The sequence below is a fragment of the Cherax quadricarinatus genome, chromosome 24, assembly GCF_038502225.1.
Source record: "Cherax quadricarinatus isolate ZL_2023a chromosome 24, ASM3850222v1, whole genome shotgun sequence".
Classification (NCBI taxonomy): Eukaryota; Metazoa; Arthropoda; class Malacostraca; order Decapoda; family Parastacidae; genus Cherax; species Cherax quadricarinatus.
In genome coordinates this window covers 23,133,519-23,151,057 of record NC_091315.1, presented here as the reverse complement: position 1 = coordinate 23,151,057, position 17,539 = coordinate 23,133,519, and the positions used below count along the sequence as shown (strand labels likewise).

The following is a 17,539-nucleotide window of genomic DNA, read 5'->3' as shown; positions in this document are numbered from 1 at the left end:
CAGCACCACCTTCAGCCGACATCCTCAAGATCCTTCCCAACGTCGTGAACTTTACTGCAATTGCAGACCTCCTTCTGCCCAAGCAACTGTTCCTGAATCTTCTACAACCACTTCCACCGCCGACAAAACTGTTTATTCTGCCTCAACCACCGCCTCCCAACCTAATGATACACCACCATTACACTTCTCCACTGTTCCTGCCGACCAACCGTCACCTGCCAGCACCATTGTAGACTCAAACACCGAATCCATTTCTGAAGTTGTTGATGACTCCAGTACGCCCTCATGGAAAAACCTTACCTTTTACATTTCTCCATCTAACGCTGATACCATGACTTGCACTGAATTCTACAAAGGCCTCGGTGCTGGAACTGTCAAGTTTGCTTGCGAGCTACCACTTCACTTCACACTTACCCAAGTTCTGAAATTCCCCAAGCCTCTACGTTTCACCTTTGAAAACAAGACAAAAGTGTACTACCTCTCTAGGAGCATCTTCAAAAAAATTGAAACCTGCCTCCTCAAACACGTTAATAACACCACCAATGAGCTGCTCTCTGATATTCCTACCTGCCTGTCCTGCGACCTAACCTGCTGCCAGCTTCTCAAGACTCAAGACCTCGAACCACCACACGGTGGCCCCGTGGCCTGGCTGGCAAAGCTCTCGCTTTACACACAGAGGTCCCAGCTTCGATTCCCGGCGGGGTAGGAACATGTCGAAGCGTTTCTTTCCACCTATTGTCCTGTTCACCTAGCAGCAAGTAGGTACCTGGGTGTTAGTCAACTGGTGTGAGTCAGATCCTGAGGGACAAGATTTAGGACCCCAATGGAAATAAAACAGACAGTCTTCGATGATGCACTGACTTTCTTGGGTTATCCTGGGTGGCCAATCCTTTTGGGTTAAAAATCCGAACGGAATCTTATCTTTATCTCGCAAGACTGTTGCAACAGAGCCTGCTACTCCCGTTTCTCCATTCTGTCCCACGAGCGTCTAGCCTCTGGGTTAAGCCTTGGCGCTTTCTCTACGACTGTGGACACTCCTCTCCAACACTGTTCTTCTCCTGTCCCGTCTTCCCAGCTCATCCCACAAAGGGGGTCTTACCTAAGCTCTCTTGATCTTGATCTTGAAAGGAGAAGAAGGGCTCTGCATGCCTCTAGTTTACCTCGCTTGCACAAAAAGACTATACCTAATATAACGTAATATTAATGTCTAAGGATACATTATTAATTCTAATATTATTTACTAACAATTTAAACCTACCTAAATCATCCTTAAGATGTAATCTACTAATCTGCACGCTATATTTTTCAATCATTTAATGTTATTGTCGGGCCGAAGGATATGTTAAGGATCCCTGCGACTGCGGCATCTAATTATTTGGATACGAACCCGGCCTTGGAATTTTGGTATGAATGAATTTCCACACTAAATCTAAATGCCTCCACAAGCAGTATACGATATACGTATATTGTATATGGAGGCTAGTACACCAAACGGGGAGTTGAATGAAACTAGTTCTGAGGGACCCACACCATCGTATTTTCTCGGATCACTGTACAACACCTAGCTTTGCTGGGTGCGTGATCTTTGTAGGATTGGGTGGTCCTGTGGGTTAGAGCATCATGTGATTTTTCGCTCACCATGAAACGGGCCAAACGACATGGGTTCGAGCCCTCGGCTAATTGCAGTGTTTTTATTATATATATATATATATATATATATATATATATATATATATATATATATATATATATATATATATATATATATATATATATATATATATATATATATATATATATATATATATAGTATGTGCTCACCTATACATGGCTGCAGGGGTCTATTCGCAGCTCCTGGTCCTGCCTCTTCGCTGGTCACTCTCTCCCAGCTCCAAGAGCCTTGTCGTACCTCTTGTGTATGTGCGTGTACTCACCTATTTGTGGTTGCATGGGTCGATTCACAGCTCCTGGTCTCGTCTCTTCGCTGGCCGCTACTCGGTCACTCTTCCCACTCCATGAGCTTTATCATACCTCTTCCTAAAGCTATGTATGGATCTTGCCTCCACTACATCACTACCCAGACTATTCCACTTCCTGGCAACTCTGTGACTGAAGAAATATTTCCTGACATCCCTGTGGTTCATTTGAGTCTTCAGCTTTCAGTTGTGACCCCTTGTTGCTGTGTCCCATCTCTGGAGCATCCTGTCTCTGTCCACCTTGTCGATTCCTCTCAGTATTTCATATGTCGTTATCATATCTCCCATATCTTTCTTGTGTGTGTTTGTACTCACCTACATCTGGTTGTATGTGTTTGCTTGATAGAGAAAGAGATAGAGAGAGAGAGAAAGGGGGTATCATGCCAAAGATGGAAACCTCATAAAAACTTGCCCTTGGACAGAGTGACCATGTTAGAACATAAGAGAACAGTCATGCAGGCAGTATGAATGATTCATCTGTGTATGTCTGGATGGTTGATGGATGATGCAGGTGGCTGCTGACCTTAGGTTCCCTTAAATGTTCTGGTCAGTGGTACTTGACTCTGTGTAAGTGAGCAGCTATGTTGGATATTTGTTATAAAGATTGTTTGTCATCTTTTGCCCTTTGTTCGGGTGCATCTATGTTTGTATTCACCTCCCACCTCCTGGACCAGCCTCCTAACTCCATACAGCCGATTTCACTAGTCTGCAGACTCATGGGCCCTGTCGTAACTATTCTTTAAATCTGTATATGAGGTTTGCTTCCACCATCTTATCTAAGTCATTCCAATTCCTGATCACTCTGGCTGAACGAATAATTTCTATCGTCCATGTGAATCGCTTGTCTCCTTGTCCCCATCCTCACTTTTCAGTTTTATTCATGTTTGCTCACTCAATTCCTCTGAATATTTTTTTGCATTATTATCATGTCTTCCTTGAACAATCTTTCTAAGGTTGCTAGGTTTAGTTAGTCAGCTTGCTGCAGAGCTTTGGATTTTTTCTATTTTCTGTATATACTTAGATTTGCTTAGCACACATTTGCCGCCAATGCTATTAGTTAATGTGCACCCCCAGCGATATGTTCGGTACCATGCTTGCCCAAAGGTCCTTTTGTAAAGTTCTCATTGTTTTTCCTTTTCCATAATCCATGCTCCGAATACCATATTCTTTCGCTTTTCCTGATTTTTATGATTTCGCAGTTCTGAAGTTAGATTTCATTAGCGTATGTCTGATCACCCCTGTAATCTGTCAGTCATTATGTAATCTTTCCATTTTTCTTCAGCCCTTGTTCTCATTGCTTTTACATCATATGCCAACAGCGAAATATAAGACCGTATCTCTTCTGGAAAGATGTTTCAGTATGTGAAAACTAATATTGATTCCACCATTGACCCTTGCTGGAACCAATTTTTCAAGTCTTTTCATCTGGATTTACAGTCAAAAACCATTACTTAGTCTTCTTTCCCTATGTACTCTACTGTCCTTTGCAGTACTATTCCCAGTATCCCTGCATGTTCTTCCAGTTTATGGGTCGCTCCCCGGTGTGGTGCAGTATTTCTTCTTGCAAGCCAAAAATATAAAGTAAGCCCACCCTTCTCTTTCTTGTTTTATTTCTACCACCAAGTCGTAAAATTCAAGTAGGTTTGTTAAGCAGAACTTTTTTTTTCTCTAAATATGTGCTAGTTGTCTTTTCACAAATTTGTACTCACCGTTTTATTTCCGAGGGTCGGGTCTTGGCTCCTGGTCCCGCCTCTTAATCTTTGTTGACCGGCATTACTGACTTCTGGCCTTTTATTCCGTACAAATCCAACTTTTATAACTTTGTATGGAGTTTGCCTCCACTACTTTCTGCTTCCAATTTATTATATTTCCTTACTACTATACGTCTGAAAAAAGTGCTTTCTAACATCCTCGTCACTCGTCTGTTTTTTAAGCTTCCATCTATGTACCCTTTTACCTGGTCCTCACATTTCAAAAAGTCTGTCCATAAATCTGAAAACTAGATATTGCAAGAAACTGTGAGATTAAACCATACTGCATTAGTTACAAACCCATTATTTAATGGTTACCTTTTAAGACGATAACGCTAGCGCAAGTCATTGATAATCTGCATAATGTACTTGGAAGCTAGGTCACCTTAGTAATCAGGTCTCATTTGGAAGTCGGATAACGTTACGCCTTGGTGACACTTCTCGTCTCTGCTCATTCTAGCAGAAGAGTAGATAAGGCACGATGGTACTGGGTCCCAGTCATCTGTAGCAGTATATATAAACTTTGTATGTGTCTGTAACATTGCATTTGCAAATCGCAAAATATTCAGCTTGAAAAGCAGATCCAGTTAAAATCTGTTTATTTTGATCCATGTCACTAGATCCTTTTTATGAAGCGTGTGAACAAATTACATTTAGTATGTATACGACGCAGACGTATACATACTAAACGTCGGTGGACGTAAAGTTTAGGTAGCCTCAACACAACGTCTTTCAGATGAGTGAGCTTCTTAATTGATGAAACTTGTATTGTAGAATCAATAGAAGCAATAGTATTTGAGGGGGTTTTAAGTAATTATATATAGATTATTCTTAATCTTATTATTATACCCAGGCTAATTTTTTGGGTACTTCTGGATAGGAAATTTTAGAATAAGTTTCCTCTCCCAATTGTTAGTTGTGAACTGTTCCAACCACTATGATTTGATTATTGTTCTTATTTCATGTCTGTTTGGTAACTTAATATTTCCTATATATAATTTTATTTCGGCTTTATTTTAGTGGGGCAACATAATCATGTTAAAAACATAAGAAAATCTAGCGATAAAATTTCCAGTCAACGACCGACCAATAACACAATAAACAACAAATGTAGGAAATTTTATTTACACGGTAAAAATTATTCCATATTGATAGTCGACAGGAAAAAGGGTAGAAAAAGGGTAGAATTTTAGAAAATTTGAGGTTTTGCATCAGAAACTACACAAAGGCGAAAGGAAGAGACACGGAAAATCTGTGGGATTGGAGTCTCTTGAAAAGCATAAAAAGGCATTAAACTTGTGCTCCTTAGAAAGGCGTTGAATTAAGGAAAATATTATTGAAGTGTACAAATGGAAATCAGGAATAAATAAAGGGGATATACATAGCGTGTTGAAACTAGCCAAGACAGGATTCGTAGTAGCAATGGATTCAGGTTGGAGAAATTTAATTCAGAAAGGATATTAGGAAATATTGGTTTGACAATAGAGTTGTAGATGAGTGGAATAAACTCCCAGGTAGCGTCACTTGGGCAAGAACTTTGGGTAGCTATAAATATAGGTTGGACGGGTATAAATGGGTGTGAACTGAACCTACCTAGCATGGACCTGTTGTTGTGTTTATTCGTTCTTGTGTTCTTATGAATTGTTCCAACCATGGTCTTGTGACGCTTATTCTTCTTTAGTGACTATTGTTATTAACGTGTATGCACTGACCAAGTCATTAATTAATAATAAAAGTCTTGATCAGTCCATACGTGTCTTTTATCTTAATGTCTTGATCAATGCAGTTTTTGTTCTCTTCATAAAAGAATGCTGAACCCGTAGGGTAATGGAGGATAATCATGCTAGATCTAGGGAAAGGATCACCCAGTTCTTTGGATCAAGAGCTCCTCATCGGCGTCAAAGAACTTCCCTTGAGGGAGTTCATCTATATAGAATAATTATTATTGCCTTTGTGTCATACGAAATTTAAGTCCGTATAATTATTTAATAAAAAAGAGAGAGAACGATATTCAAGTTTTTTGCTTTATTTTTTAAAACTAGCAGAACGGCTTCATTAAGATTTTACGCCGTGTTAATCTGTTGCCTCGCCCAGGGTGAGACAGCCTCCGCCTCGCCTCAGCGGTGCACACACACGGGAGCCTAGCGGCAAGGCAAGTTACCAGAAAACCTCACCCTTATATTTGCTCATCTTCAATGAATATCCTGCCTCTTAGTGCTGCAATTATAGCCCTATTATCATACGAACTGGTGTGCACGCATGCTAGTTGATTCAGTTTTGTGCACGTTACTGGCTTACTTGTCGTGCTGAATAAGTAAAATTTGCGATTTTGGCTTAAATAGCAACGCTCTTCTTGCTGAATAAGGCAAGCGAAAATTTGTGTATGCAATAATTTCGCAAAAATAATTCTGAACAGAACGAAAAAAATATATTTCATTGTGTCTGTTTATTATTAAATTATTGTAAACTTATCTAAAATACATTTACTTGGATCAGACTAAATTAGGTAAGTTTTCTAAGGTTCTTTTGGCACAAAATTATTAATTTTTACATTAACATAAATGAATGAACATATCTTTTAAAAGTATAAGAAAAACTTTTAGAAACAATTTAATTTGAAATGCCTTTTTGCTAACTGACCAATTTTACCTACTCTGTACGATATTATATATATATATATATATATATATATATATATATATATATATATATATATATATATATATATATATATATATATATATATATATATATGTCGTGCCGAATAGGCAGAACTTGCGATCTTGGCTTAAATAGCAACGCTCATCTTGCCATATAGGATAAGCGAAATTTTGTGTATGCAATAATTTCGACAAAATCATTCTGAACCTAACGAAAAAAATATATTTCACTGTGTTTGTTTAGTATTAAATTATTGTAAACAAATCTAAAATATATTTAGTTAGGTTACGCTAAAATAAATTGTTCTTGTTATAATAAGGTTAGGTAAGTTTTCTAAGATTCTTTTGGTGCAAAATTAATTTTTTTTACATTAACATTAATTAAAAAAATATATCTTCAAACGTATAAGAGAAAATTTCAGAAAGGACCTAATTTTAAATGAGTTCTTGCTAATTGACCAGTTTTACATATTCGGCACGACATATATATATATATATATATATATATATATATATATATATGATCACAGTAAACAGGTGATATCAGAATATGCAAAACAACCACTGTGAAAGAATAGCGAAATTCAAAGTACTTTCGTGACTTTTCACATTATTAAGGAACTATAAAAAACAAAACATCAAAGGAATGCATATAAAAGGTCAAGGCTACACCTCACCATCACGTCACCACAACAAAGCTACACTTCACAAACGCGTGACGACACCCGACTCTGTGAGACTCACCTAATACTCTACCCAGGAATTAAAATTTATTACTTGTCTGTTGTATCATTAAATTCATTTGGTAAAAGAGATTTGAGCAAAACTTGTTTGAATGAACAATTTCATTCAAAACCTGTTTGAATGAACAAATTTTGCCCAAATCTCTTTTACCAAATGAATTTATTGATACATTAGACAAGTAATAAATTTTAATTCTTGGGTAGAGTATTAGGTGAGTTTCACAGAGTCGGGTGTCGTCACGCGTGTGTGAAGCGTAGCTTTGTTGTGGTGACGTGATGGTGAGGTGTAGTCTTGACCCTTTATATGCCTTCTTTTATTCCTTTTATAGTTCCTTGATAACGTGAGAAGTCACGAAAGTGCTTGGATATATATATATATATATATATATATATATATATATATATATATATATATATATATATATATATATATATATATATATATATATATATATATATATATATATATATATATATATATATATATATATATATATATATATATATAATGTCTTGCCGAATAGGCAGTACTTTCGATCTTGGTTTAAATAGCAACGTTCATGTTACCATATAGGACAAGCGAAAATTTGTGTATGCAATAATTTCGCCAAAATCATTCTGAACCTAACGAAAAAAATATATTTCACTGTGTTTGTTTAGTATTAAAATACTGTAAACGAATCTAAAATATATTTAATTGGGTTACCTGGAGTTTACCTGGAGAGAGTTCCGGGGGTCAACGCCCCCGCGGCCCGGTCTGTGACCAGGCCTCCTGGTGGATCAGAGCCTGATCAACCAGGCTGTTGCTGCTGGCTGCACGCAAACCAACGTACGAGCCACAGCCCGGCTGATCAGGAACCGACTTTAGGTGCTTGTCCAGCGCCAGCTTGAAGACTGCCAGGGGTCTGTTGGTAATCCCCCTTATGTATGCTGGGAGGCAGTTGAACAGTCTCGGGCCCCTGACACTTATTGTGTGGTCTCTTAACGTGCTAGTGACACCCCTGCTTTTCATTGGGGGGATGTTGCATCGTCTGCCAAGTCTTTTGCTTTCGTAGTGAGTGATTTTCGTGTGCAGGTTCGGTACTAGTCCCTCTAGGATTTTCCAGGTGTATATAATCATGTATCTCTCCCGCCTGCGTTCCAGGGAATACAAGTTTAGGAACCTCAAGCGCTCCCAGTAATTGAGGTGTTTTATCTCCGTTATGCGCGCCGTGAAGGTTCTCTGTTCATTTTCTAGGTCAGCAATTTCACCTGCCTTGAAAGGTGCTGTTAGTGTGCAGCAATATTCCAGCCTAGATAGAACAAGTGACCTGAAGAGTGTTATCATGGGCTTGGCCTCCCTAGTTTTGAAGGTTCTCATTATCCATCCTGTCATTTTTCTAGCAGATGCGATTGATACAATGTTATGGTCCTTGAAGGTGAGATCCTCCGACATGATCACTCCCAGGTCTTTGACGTTGGTGTTTTGCTCTATTTTGTGGCCAGAATTTGTTTTGTACTCTGATGAAGATTTAATTTCCTCGTGTTTAACATATCTGAGTAATTGAAATTTCTCATCGTTGAACTTCATATTGTTTTCTGCAGCCCACTGAAAGATTTGGTTGATGTCCGCCTGGAGCCTTGCAGTGTCTGCAATGGAAGACACTGTCATGCAGATTCGGGTGTCATCTGCAAAGGAAGACACGGTGCTGTGGCTGACATCCTTGTCTATGTCGGATATGAGGATGAGGAACAAGATGGGAGCGAGTACTGTGCCTTGTGGAACAGAGCTTTTCACCGTAGCTGCCTCGGACTTTATTCTGTTGACGACTACTCTCTGTGTTCTGTTAGTGAGGAAATTATAGATCCATCGACCGACTTTTCCTGTTATTCCTTTAGCACGCATTTTGTGCGCTATTACGCCATGGTCACACTTGTCAAAGGCTTTTGCAAAGTCTGTATATATTACATCTGCATTCTTTTTGCCTTCTAGTGCATTTAGGACCTTGTCGTAGTGATCCAATAGTTGAGACAGACAGGAGCGACCTGTTCTAAACCCATGTTGCCCTGGGTTGTGTAAATGATGGGTTTCTAGATGGGTGGTGATCTTGCTTCTTAGGACCCTTTCAAAGATTTTTATGATATGGGATGTTAGTGCTATTGGTCTGTAGTTCTTTGCTGTTGCTTTACTGCCCCCTTTGTGAAGTGGGGCTATGTCTGTTGTTTTTAGTAACTGTGGGACGACCCCCGTGTCCATGCTCCCTCTCCATAGGATGGAAAAGGCTCGTGATAAGGGCTTCTTGCAGTTCTTGATGAACACGGAGTTCCATGAGTCTGGCCCTGGGGCAGAGTGCATGGGCATGTCATTTATCGCCTGTTCGAAGTCATTTGGCGTCAGGATAACATCGGATAGGCTTGTGTTAATCAAATTTTGTGGCTCTCTCATAAAAAATCCATTTTGATCTTCGACTCTCAGTCTGGTTAGCGGCTTGCTAAAAACTGAGTCATATTGGGACTTGAGTAGCTCACTCATTTCCTTGCTGTCATCTGTGTAGGACCCATCTTGTTTAAGTAGGGGCCCAATACTGGACGTTGTTCTCGACTTTGATTTGGCATAGGAGAAGAAATACTTTGGGTTTCTTTCGATTTCATTTATGGCTTTTAGTTCTTCCCGCGATTCCTGACTCCTATAAGATTCCTTTAGCTTAAGTTCGATGCTTGCTATTTCTCCGACCAGTGTCTCCCTACGCATTTCAGATATATTGACCTCTTTTAGCCGCTCTGTTATTCTTTTCCGTCGCCTGTAAAGGGAGCGCCTGTCTCTTTCTATTTTACATCTACTCCTCCTTTTTCTTAGAGGAATAAGCCTTGTGCATACATCGAGTGCCACCAAGTTAATCTGTTCTAGGCATAAGTTGGGGTCTGTGTTGCTTAGTATATTTTCCCAGCTTATATCGGTTAGGACTTGGTTTACTTGGTCCCACTTTATGTTTTTGTTATTGAAGTTGAATTTGGTGAATGCTCCCTCGTGACTAGTCTCATTATGTCGGTCTGGGGCTCCACACATACATGTCTGAACCTCAATTATGTTGTGATCTGAGTATATTGTTTTTGATATGGTGACATTTCTTATCAGATCATCATTGTTAGTGAAGATGAGGTCTAGTGTATTCTCCAGTCTAGTAGGCTCTATTATTTGCTGGTTTAAATTGAATTTTGTGCAGAGATTTAAAAGCTCGTGTGAGTGTGAGTTTTCATCAGAGCTGCCTCCTGGTGTTATTACTGCAACAATATTATTTGCTATATTCCTCCATTTTAGGTGCCTTAAGTTGAAATCCCCCAGGAGCAAGATGTTGGGTGCAGGAGCTGGAAGATTTTCCAGACAGTGGTCAATTTTTAACAGCTGTTCCTGGAATTGCTGGGATGTTGCATCCGCTTGTAGACTACCACAATGACTAGGTTTTGGTTCTCGACCTTTACTGCTAAAACTTCCACTACATCATTTGAGGCATTAAGCAGTTCTGTGCAAACAAGTGACTCTGCAATGTACAGGCCAACCCCCCCCTTTTTGCCTGTTCACTCTGTCACATCTGTATAGGTTGTAACCTGGGATCCATATTTCGTTGTCCAAGTGATCCTTTATGTGGGTCTCATTGAAAGCCGCGAACATTGCCTTTGCCTCTGCAAGCAGTCCACGGATGAAAGGTATTTTGTTGTTTGTTGCTGGCTTTAGACCCTGTATATTTGCAAAGAAGAATGTCATCGGACTGGTGGTATTGTTGGTACTGGGGGATGATTTTTTATCCGGCATTAGTATCTGTATCTGTTGGTTTGGAGTGGAGGCCATCGACTGTTAGGCTAAAATAAATTGTTCTTGTTATAATAAGGTTAGGTAAGTTTTCTAAGATTCTTTTGGTGCAAAATTAAAATTTTTTACATTAACAGTAATGAAAAAATATATCTTTAAAAGTATAAGAGAAAATTTTAGAAAGGACTTAATTTTAAATGAGTTCTTGCTAATTGACCAGTTTTACATATTCGGCACGACATATATATATGTATATATATATATATATATATATATATATATATATATATATATATATATATATATATATATATATATATATATATGCAGGACAAGCCACGGGGGTGGAGATCTTTAGCTCAAGTACTTTCACGCTTCTCAGTGCGTCATCAGGAGCTGTGCAATGGTGCAAGGGAGCAGCCAAAGCAGGGAGACAGGTCTCAGAGTAGCTTAGGTGTAACTGGCCACGGTTACACTTAGACTGGGTTAGTGGTCGGTGCCAACCCCGCCCTACCGTCACCCCACCCATGGTAGGGCGGGGTTGGCACCGACCACTAACCCAGTCTAAGGGTAACTGTGGCCAGTGACACCTACGCTACTCTGAGACCTTTCTCCCTGCTTTGGTTGCTCCCTTGCAACATTGCGCAGCTCCTAATGCACTGAGAAGTGTGAAAGTACTTGAGTTCAAGATCGCCCGTCTACGATTGTACATACAGTAGACCTCTATATAAGTATGGTCACCTAGCCCATACGGGATGATTCCCCATACCCCGGAATACCAAGCTTGTAATAAGTTATTTCATGGAATCCTGCTGAATGAACCGAACTTCGAAGAGATTTTTACAATTGTTAATAACAATTCGCAAACGAACGAAATTATTTACAATAATTTCTGCAACGACTCCTACCTTATCACCCCCCTTCAAACTACAAAATAAAGTAGGCTTACATAAAGATTGGATCGATATACGAGTGAGTTTGATTGGATGTGAATTAAACCTGCCAAGCATGAGACAATAGGGGTATTGGAATGCTCTTTCATTCTAATGCTCTGTTTTTCCTTTGGAAAAGTCCCAGCAGGCTCCAATGGGTTAATCTATATGACATTTTACAAGGTTAGAACATGAGCTATGTTTTCCTAACACACGTATCACGCAGGATGATTTTGTAACTGCGGGCCACCTAAAATAATGTTCAGGCAGGAACTTCTTCAAATCTTAAAAAAAAAAAAAAACGTGAGTTTTTGTATCGTTCTGTATCGTGTTTCATTATTCAAGTCTTTTCATAATTCGTACCTCTGTTGACGCCAAGATAAGCACTACAGCATATATGTCAAACCAGAAAAAAGTTTGAATCTCGGCACAGGTGTATGGTAGGCTTTAACATTTACTGCATTGTATCTGATATGAATATAGTTTGACTATGTATGTAGTTTAGTTAAAAAAATCCAGAATCACTTCCCCCCAAAATAGTCATCTGGTTATACTTTTTTATAACTATATCATAATTAGCAAATACAAATAATTTGCAAAATTCAGAATTCATTATAGGTACTGACGTCACCATCGCTCTGGAATATTGACATTTAACGCGAACAGAAAACGACGGCAATTTTTGGAGCGTCTCCATTTTTAGTGGTTCTTAACTTTGGACATTTTTATTGTCTTGTAAAACTTCATCATTGAAACTTTTGTTTTAATAGGTTTTTCTTTCTCAGCTGTCATTATTTGAAATTATATTAAGCCTATAGCCATAAAATACCCGGTGAACAGTGCAGTATGGCCTGGTGGCTAAAGCTCCCGCTTCACACATGGAGGGCCCGGGTTCGATTCCCGGAGGGTGGAAACATTCGACACGTTTCCTTACACCTGTTGTCCTGTTCACCTAGCAGCAAATAGGTACCTGGGTGTTAGTCGACTGGTGTGGGTCGCATGCTGGGGGACAAGATTAAGGACCCCAATGGAAATAAGTTAATCTTCGATGACGCACTGACTTTCTTGGGTTATCCTGGGTGGCTAACCCTCCGGGGTTAAAAGTCCGAACGAAATCTTATCTTACCTATTGATCCATGCTAGGCATGTCAAACTGACATGTCTCTGACATAAAAAAAACAAACCATACCACTGGTGGGGATAGAACCCGTGATCAGAGAGTCTCAAAACTCCAGACCGTCGCGTTAGCCACTGGACCAGCTAGCCACAATGCATAGGTGGACTCTTAGCTCTTGGCCCCGCCCCTTAACTTGCCACTTCCCAAATTCATATTCCCTCCTAGTGTGTGTGCTCACCCATATGTGCTTGCAGGGGTCGATTCACAGCTCTTGGCCCCGCCTCTTCTCTGATCGCTAGTAGGTCCACTGTCCTGGCTCCAAGAACTTTATCATACCTCTTCTTAAAGCTATGTATGGATCCCGCCTCTAGTACTTCACTCTCCAGATTGTTCTACTTCTTGACAACTCTAAGGCTGAAGAAATATTTCCTAGCATCTCTATGTTTCATCTGAGTTTTCAACTTTCAGTTGTACTCTCTTGTCTCTGTATCCCATATCTGAAACATTCTAGCCATGTTCACCTTGTCAGTTCCTCTCAGTATTTTGTATGTCGTTATCATATACCCCTAGCCCTTCTGACATCCTCTCCTCAAAGTACATACCCCTTAGCTCCGGGACTAGTTCTTTTGCTATCCTCTGCACTTTCTATAGTTTCTTAACTTGCTTGTCCAGATGTGGGTTCCATACTGGTGCTGCATACTCCAATATGGGCTTAACCTACACGGCGTACAGTGTAGTGAATGTCTCCCTACTTAGATATCGAAACACTTTTCTTAGGTTTGCTAAAATTCATGTTCTGCAACAGTTATTTAGTTGATGTGCGCCTCAGGGGATGTGCTCGGTATGATACTCGCCCCAATATCCTTCTCTTTGAGTGTGGTTTGCAGTCTCTATCTCCGGAGACTTTACTTCATCTGCTCCAGTCTTCTTTGCCCTTCCAAGATTCATTACTTTGCGTTGCTGGGGTTAAATTGCAGGAGCCATTTATCGGATAAGGCTTGTAGCCTGTACAGATCCATTTGTAACCTTACCTGGTCCCTGTCCGTTTGTATTCTCTTCATCAGTTTCACGTCATTTGAGAAAAGGGACACCTCTGACTCGATCCCTTGTTATGTCATTCACGTATACAAGAAAGAGCACCGGCCCTATGATTGACCCTTGTGGGAACCCCACTCTGACATCTCGTCATGTACAATCATCACTTGTTTCCTTCCTTCCTATGTCTGTGCGTGCGCGCGTCTAAAACCCATCCCTGGATGGTATTTTGGGGGGTCAACGCCCCCGCAGTCTGGTCCATAACCAGGCCTTGCGGTTCATTAGGGCATGATCAACCAGGCTGTTACTGCTGGCCGCATACAAACCAACGTACGAAGCACAGCCCGGTTGGTCGGGAACTTATTTTTAGTGTTTGTCCATACCTTACAAACTGATTTGCTATTTTTTAGTATCCTTATATGTATATCATTTCCAGTCAGCATTTTTAGTTACATGTATTCTTCAAAAGTTTACACACTTCAGCTTTTTAATGAAATCGTTATTACTAACACTCACCATTGAAATACATAGCCAGGCGAAGGGAACATCCAGTAATGGTGTCCCGTGGCCTGGTGGCTAAAGCTTTCGTTTTTCACGGGGAGGGTCCGCGTTCGATTCCCGGCGAGGATAGAGGCATTGGGCGTGTTTCTTTATGACTATAATAATAATTCTTTACACTGATTGTCTATGTTCCTCACCAGTAAAATGGGTACCTGGGTGTTAGTCGGCTGGTGTGGGTCGCAGCCTGGGACACAACCGACCTAATTTGCCCGAAATGTTCTGCATAAAAAGCAGCTTTCTATATAGCAGTATGTCACTGATGTCAGCTAGGACTGTATACCTTGTACATATAATAATATTTTTATTTATTACAAGTACATGTACAAGGAATACAGTCCTAGCTGACATCAATGACATAATACTATACAGAAAGCCCCTTGCTATACTGAGCATTTCGGGCAAATTAGGTCAGTTTTGCCCCAGGATGCGACTCACACCAGTCGATTAATACCCAGATACCCATTTTACTGATGGGTGAACATAGACAACCGGTACTCACCTAATTGTGGTTGCAGGGGTCGAAACTCAGCTCCTGGCCCCGCCTCTTCACCGAGTGCTACTAGGTCCTCTCTCTCCCTGCTCCATGAGCTTTGTCATACCTCATCTTAAAGCTATGTATGGTTCCTGCCTCCACTACCTCACTTGCTAGGATGTTCCACTTCCTGACTACTCTATGACTGAAGAAATACTTCCTAACATCCCTTTGACTCATCTGGGTCTTCAACTTCTAATTGTGACCCCTTGTTTCTGTGTCCCCTCTCTGGAACACCCTGTCTCTGTCCACCTTGTCTATTTCACGCAGTATTTTGTATGTCGTTATCATGTCTCCCCTACCCTCCTGTCCTCCAGTGTCGTCAGGCCGATTTCCCTTAACCTTTCGTCATAGGACATTCCCCTTAGCTCTAGAACTAACCTTGTCGCAAACCTTTGCACTTTCTCTAATTTCTTGAGGTACTTGATCAAGTTTGGGTTCCAAACAGTTGCTGCATGCTCCAGTATGGGCCTGACGTACACGGTGTACAGTGTCTTGAGCGATTCCTTACTAAGGTATCGGAACGCTGTTCTCAGGTTTGCTAGGCGCCCATATGCTGCAGCAGTTATCTGGTTGATGTGTGCTTCCGGAGACATGCTCCGTGTTAAACTCACCCCAAGATCTTTCTCCTTGAGAGAGGTTTGCAGTCTTTGGCCACCTAGCCTATACTCTGTCTGTGGTCTTCTTTGCCCTTCCCCGATCTTCATGACTTTGCATTTGGGAGTTAAATTAGAGAAACCAGTTGCTGGCCCAGGTGTCCAGCCTGTCCAGGTCTCTTTGAAGTCCTGCCTGATCCTCATCTGATTTAATTCTCCTCATTAACTTCACATCATCTGCGAACAGGGATACTTCTGAATCTAACCCTTCCATCATGTCATTCACATATACCAAAAATAGCACTGGTCCTAGGACCGACCCCTGTGGAACCCCGCTCGTCACAGGTGCCCACTGTGATACCTCATCACGTACCATGACTCGTTGTTGCCTTCCTGTCAGGTATTCTCTGATCCATTGCAGTACCCTTTCTGTTATACGAGCATGATCCTCTAGCTTCTGCACTAGTCTCTTGTGAGGAACTGTGTCAAAGGCCTTCTTGCAGCCCAAGAAGATGCAATCAACCCACCCCTATTTCTCGTGTCTTACTTCTGTTACTTTATCATAAAACTCCAGAAGGTTTGTGACACAGGATTTGCCTTCCATAAATCCGTGCTGGTTGGCATTTATACTCTTGTTCATTTCCAGGTGCTCTACCACTCTCCTCCTGATAATCTTCTCCATGACTTTGCATACTATACACGTCAGTGACACTGGTCTATAGAAACTCCATTTGCTGTCTTCCATACCTCAGGTAGATGCCCAGTTTCAAGGGATGTATTGAAGATTGTGGTTAGTGGCACACACAACATATCCGCTCCCTCTCTAAGGACCCACGGGGAGATGTCCGGTCCCATCGCCTTTGAGGTATCAATGTCCCTTAGCAGCTTCTTCACCTCCTCCTCAGTTGTATGTATGTCATCCAACACTTGTTGGTTTATTCCTTGCTGGTGTCCCCCTTTGTTCTGTCTCCACTGTAAATACTTCCGTAAATCTCATGTTGAGGAAACTCGTTCAATGTTTCCACCCCTTCGCCGGGAATCGAACCCGGACACTCACCGTGTGAAACGAAAGCTGTTGCCACCAGGCCATGGTGCCTGTAGAAACAGACATTATTATTTTTATTATTATTATTATTTTTATTATTATTATTATTATTATTAATATTATTATTAGCGCACAGAGGAGAGGTGGGCCAGGAGCTGGCATTCAACCCCGGCAACCACCTATAGGTGAGTACATAACAGGGTTAGGAGGAGTATAGTGATGATAGCCGTTCCTAGGTGGCTCTGTGCCCCGCCCGCGTGTTTGGCGGGAGTGTTGACGCGTCGTCTGCCACAGTCTGAGATTGGCTGTCGTGAGGTTGGGTGTAGTGCTCGTCTCTGTGTGACCATCCTTGTACATTTACACGCGGTAATACCAGACCTCTCTGGCTCAGTGACGAATAAACAGGGACTTTATCGATAATAAAAAGTTTTAGAAACTATATACATTACGAAATACTGTAATAATGCGCGAAGAAACGTTGAAAAGTGCTAAAAGATTTGTTAGTAAACGTTAAAAGGAAGAGAGAGGGTGTGAGTGAAGAACTGCGGGGGTGGATGTAAGACCTTCCTCACCCCTGAGGTTCTTGTCAGGGAAGGCAACATTACTCACCAAATATACCACTAGTGTTAAAACTCTAGTTACATAACCTATCGCTTACAGTAACACTAAAATTAGGATTTTCAGGAGGATATATTTCATTTTCTGTTTAAATCACGCGTCTGTAAGATTAAATTTTGTGCATTAAGTATTAATCACAAGGATTTAATAATAAATCACGTGCTCCTAATATTATATCACCTTCGT

The 17,539-nt window shown here is 40.7% G+C and overlaps 1 protein-coding gene across 4 annotated transcripts in view; it reads left to right on the top strand.

Annotated features, from left to right (window-relative positions):
* The first annotated feature begins 16,990 nt into the window (after positions 1-16,990).
* The window catches only part of LOC128690750 (nucleoredoxin), a 518,570-nt gene continuing 518,021 nt past the window's right edge, over positions 16,991-17,539 (top strand). Inside the window, exon 1 of one of the 4 annotated variants that reach the window (XM_070088257.1) lies at positions 16,991-17,050. The gene's annotated coding sequence lies outside the window, so the exon portion shown is untranslated. Of the gene's footprint in view, positions 17,102-17,539 lie in introns of all 4 variants that reach the window. The other 3 variants (XM_070088255.1, XM_070088258.1, XM_070088256.1) reach the window with 3 other exon arrangements.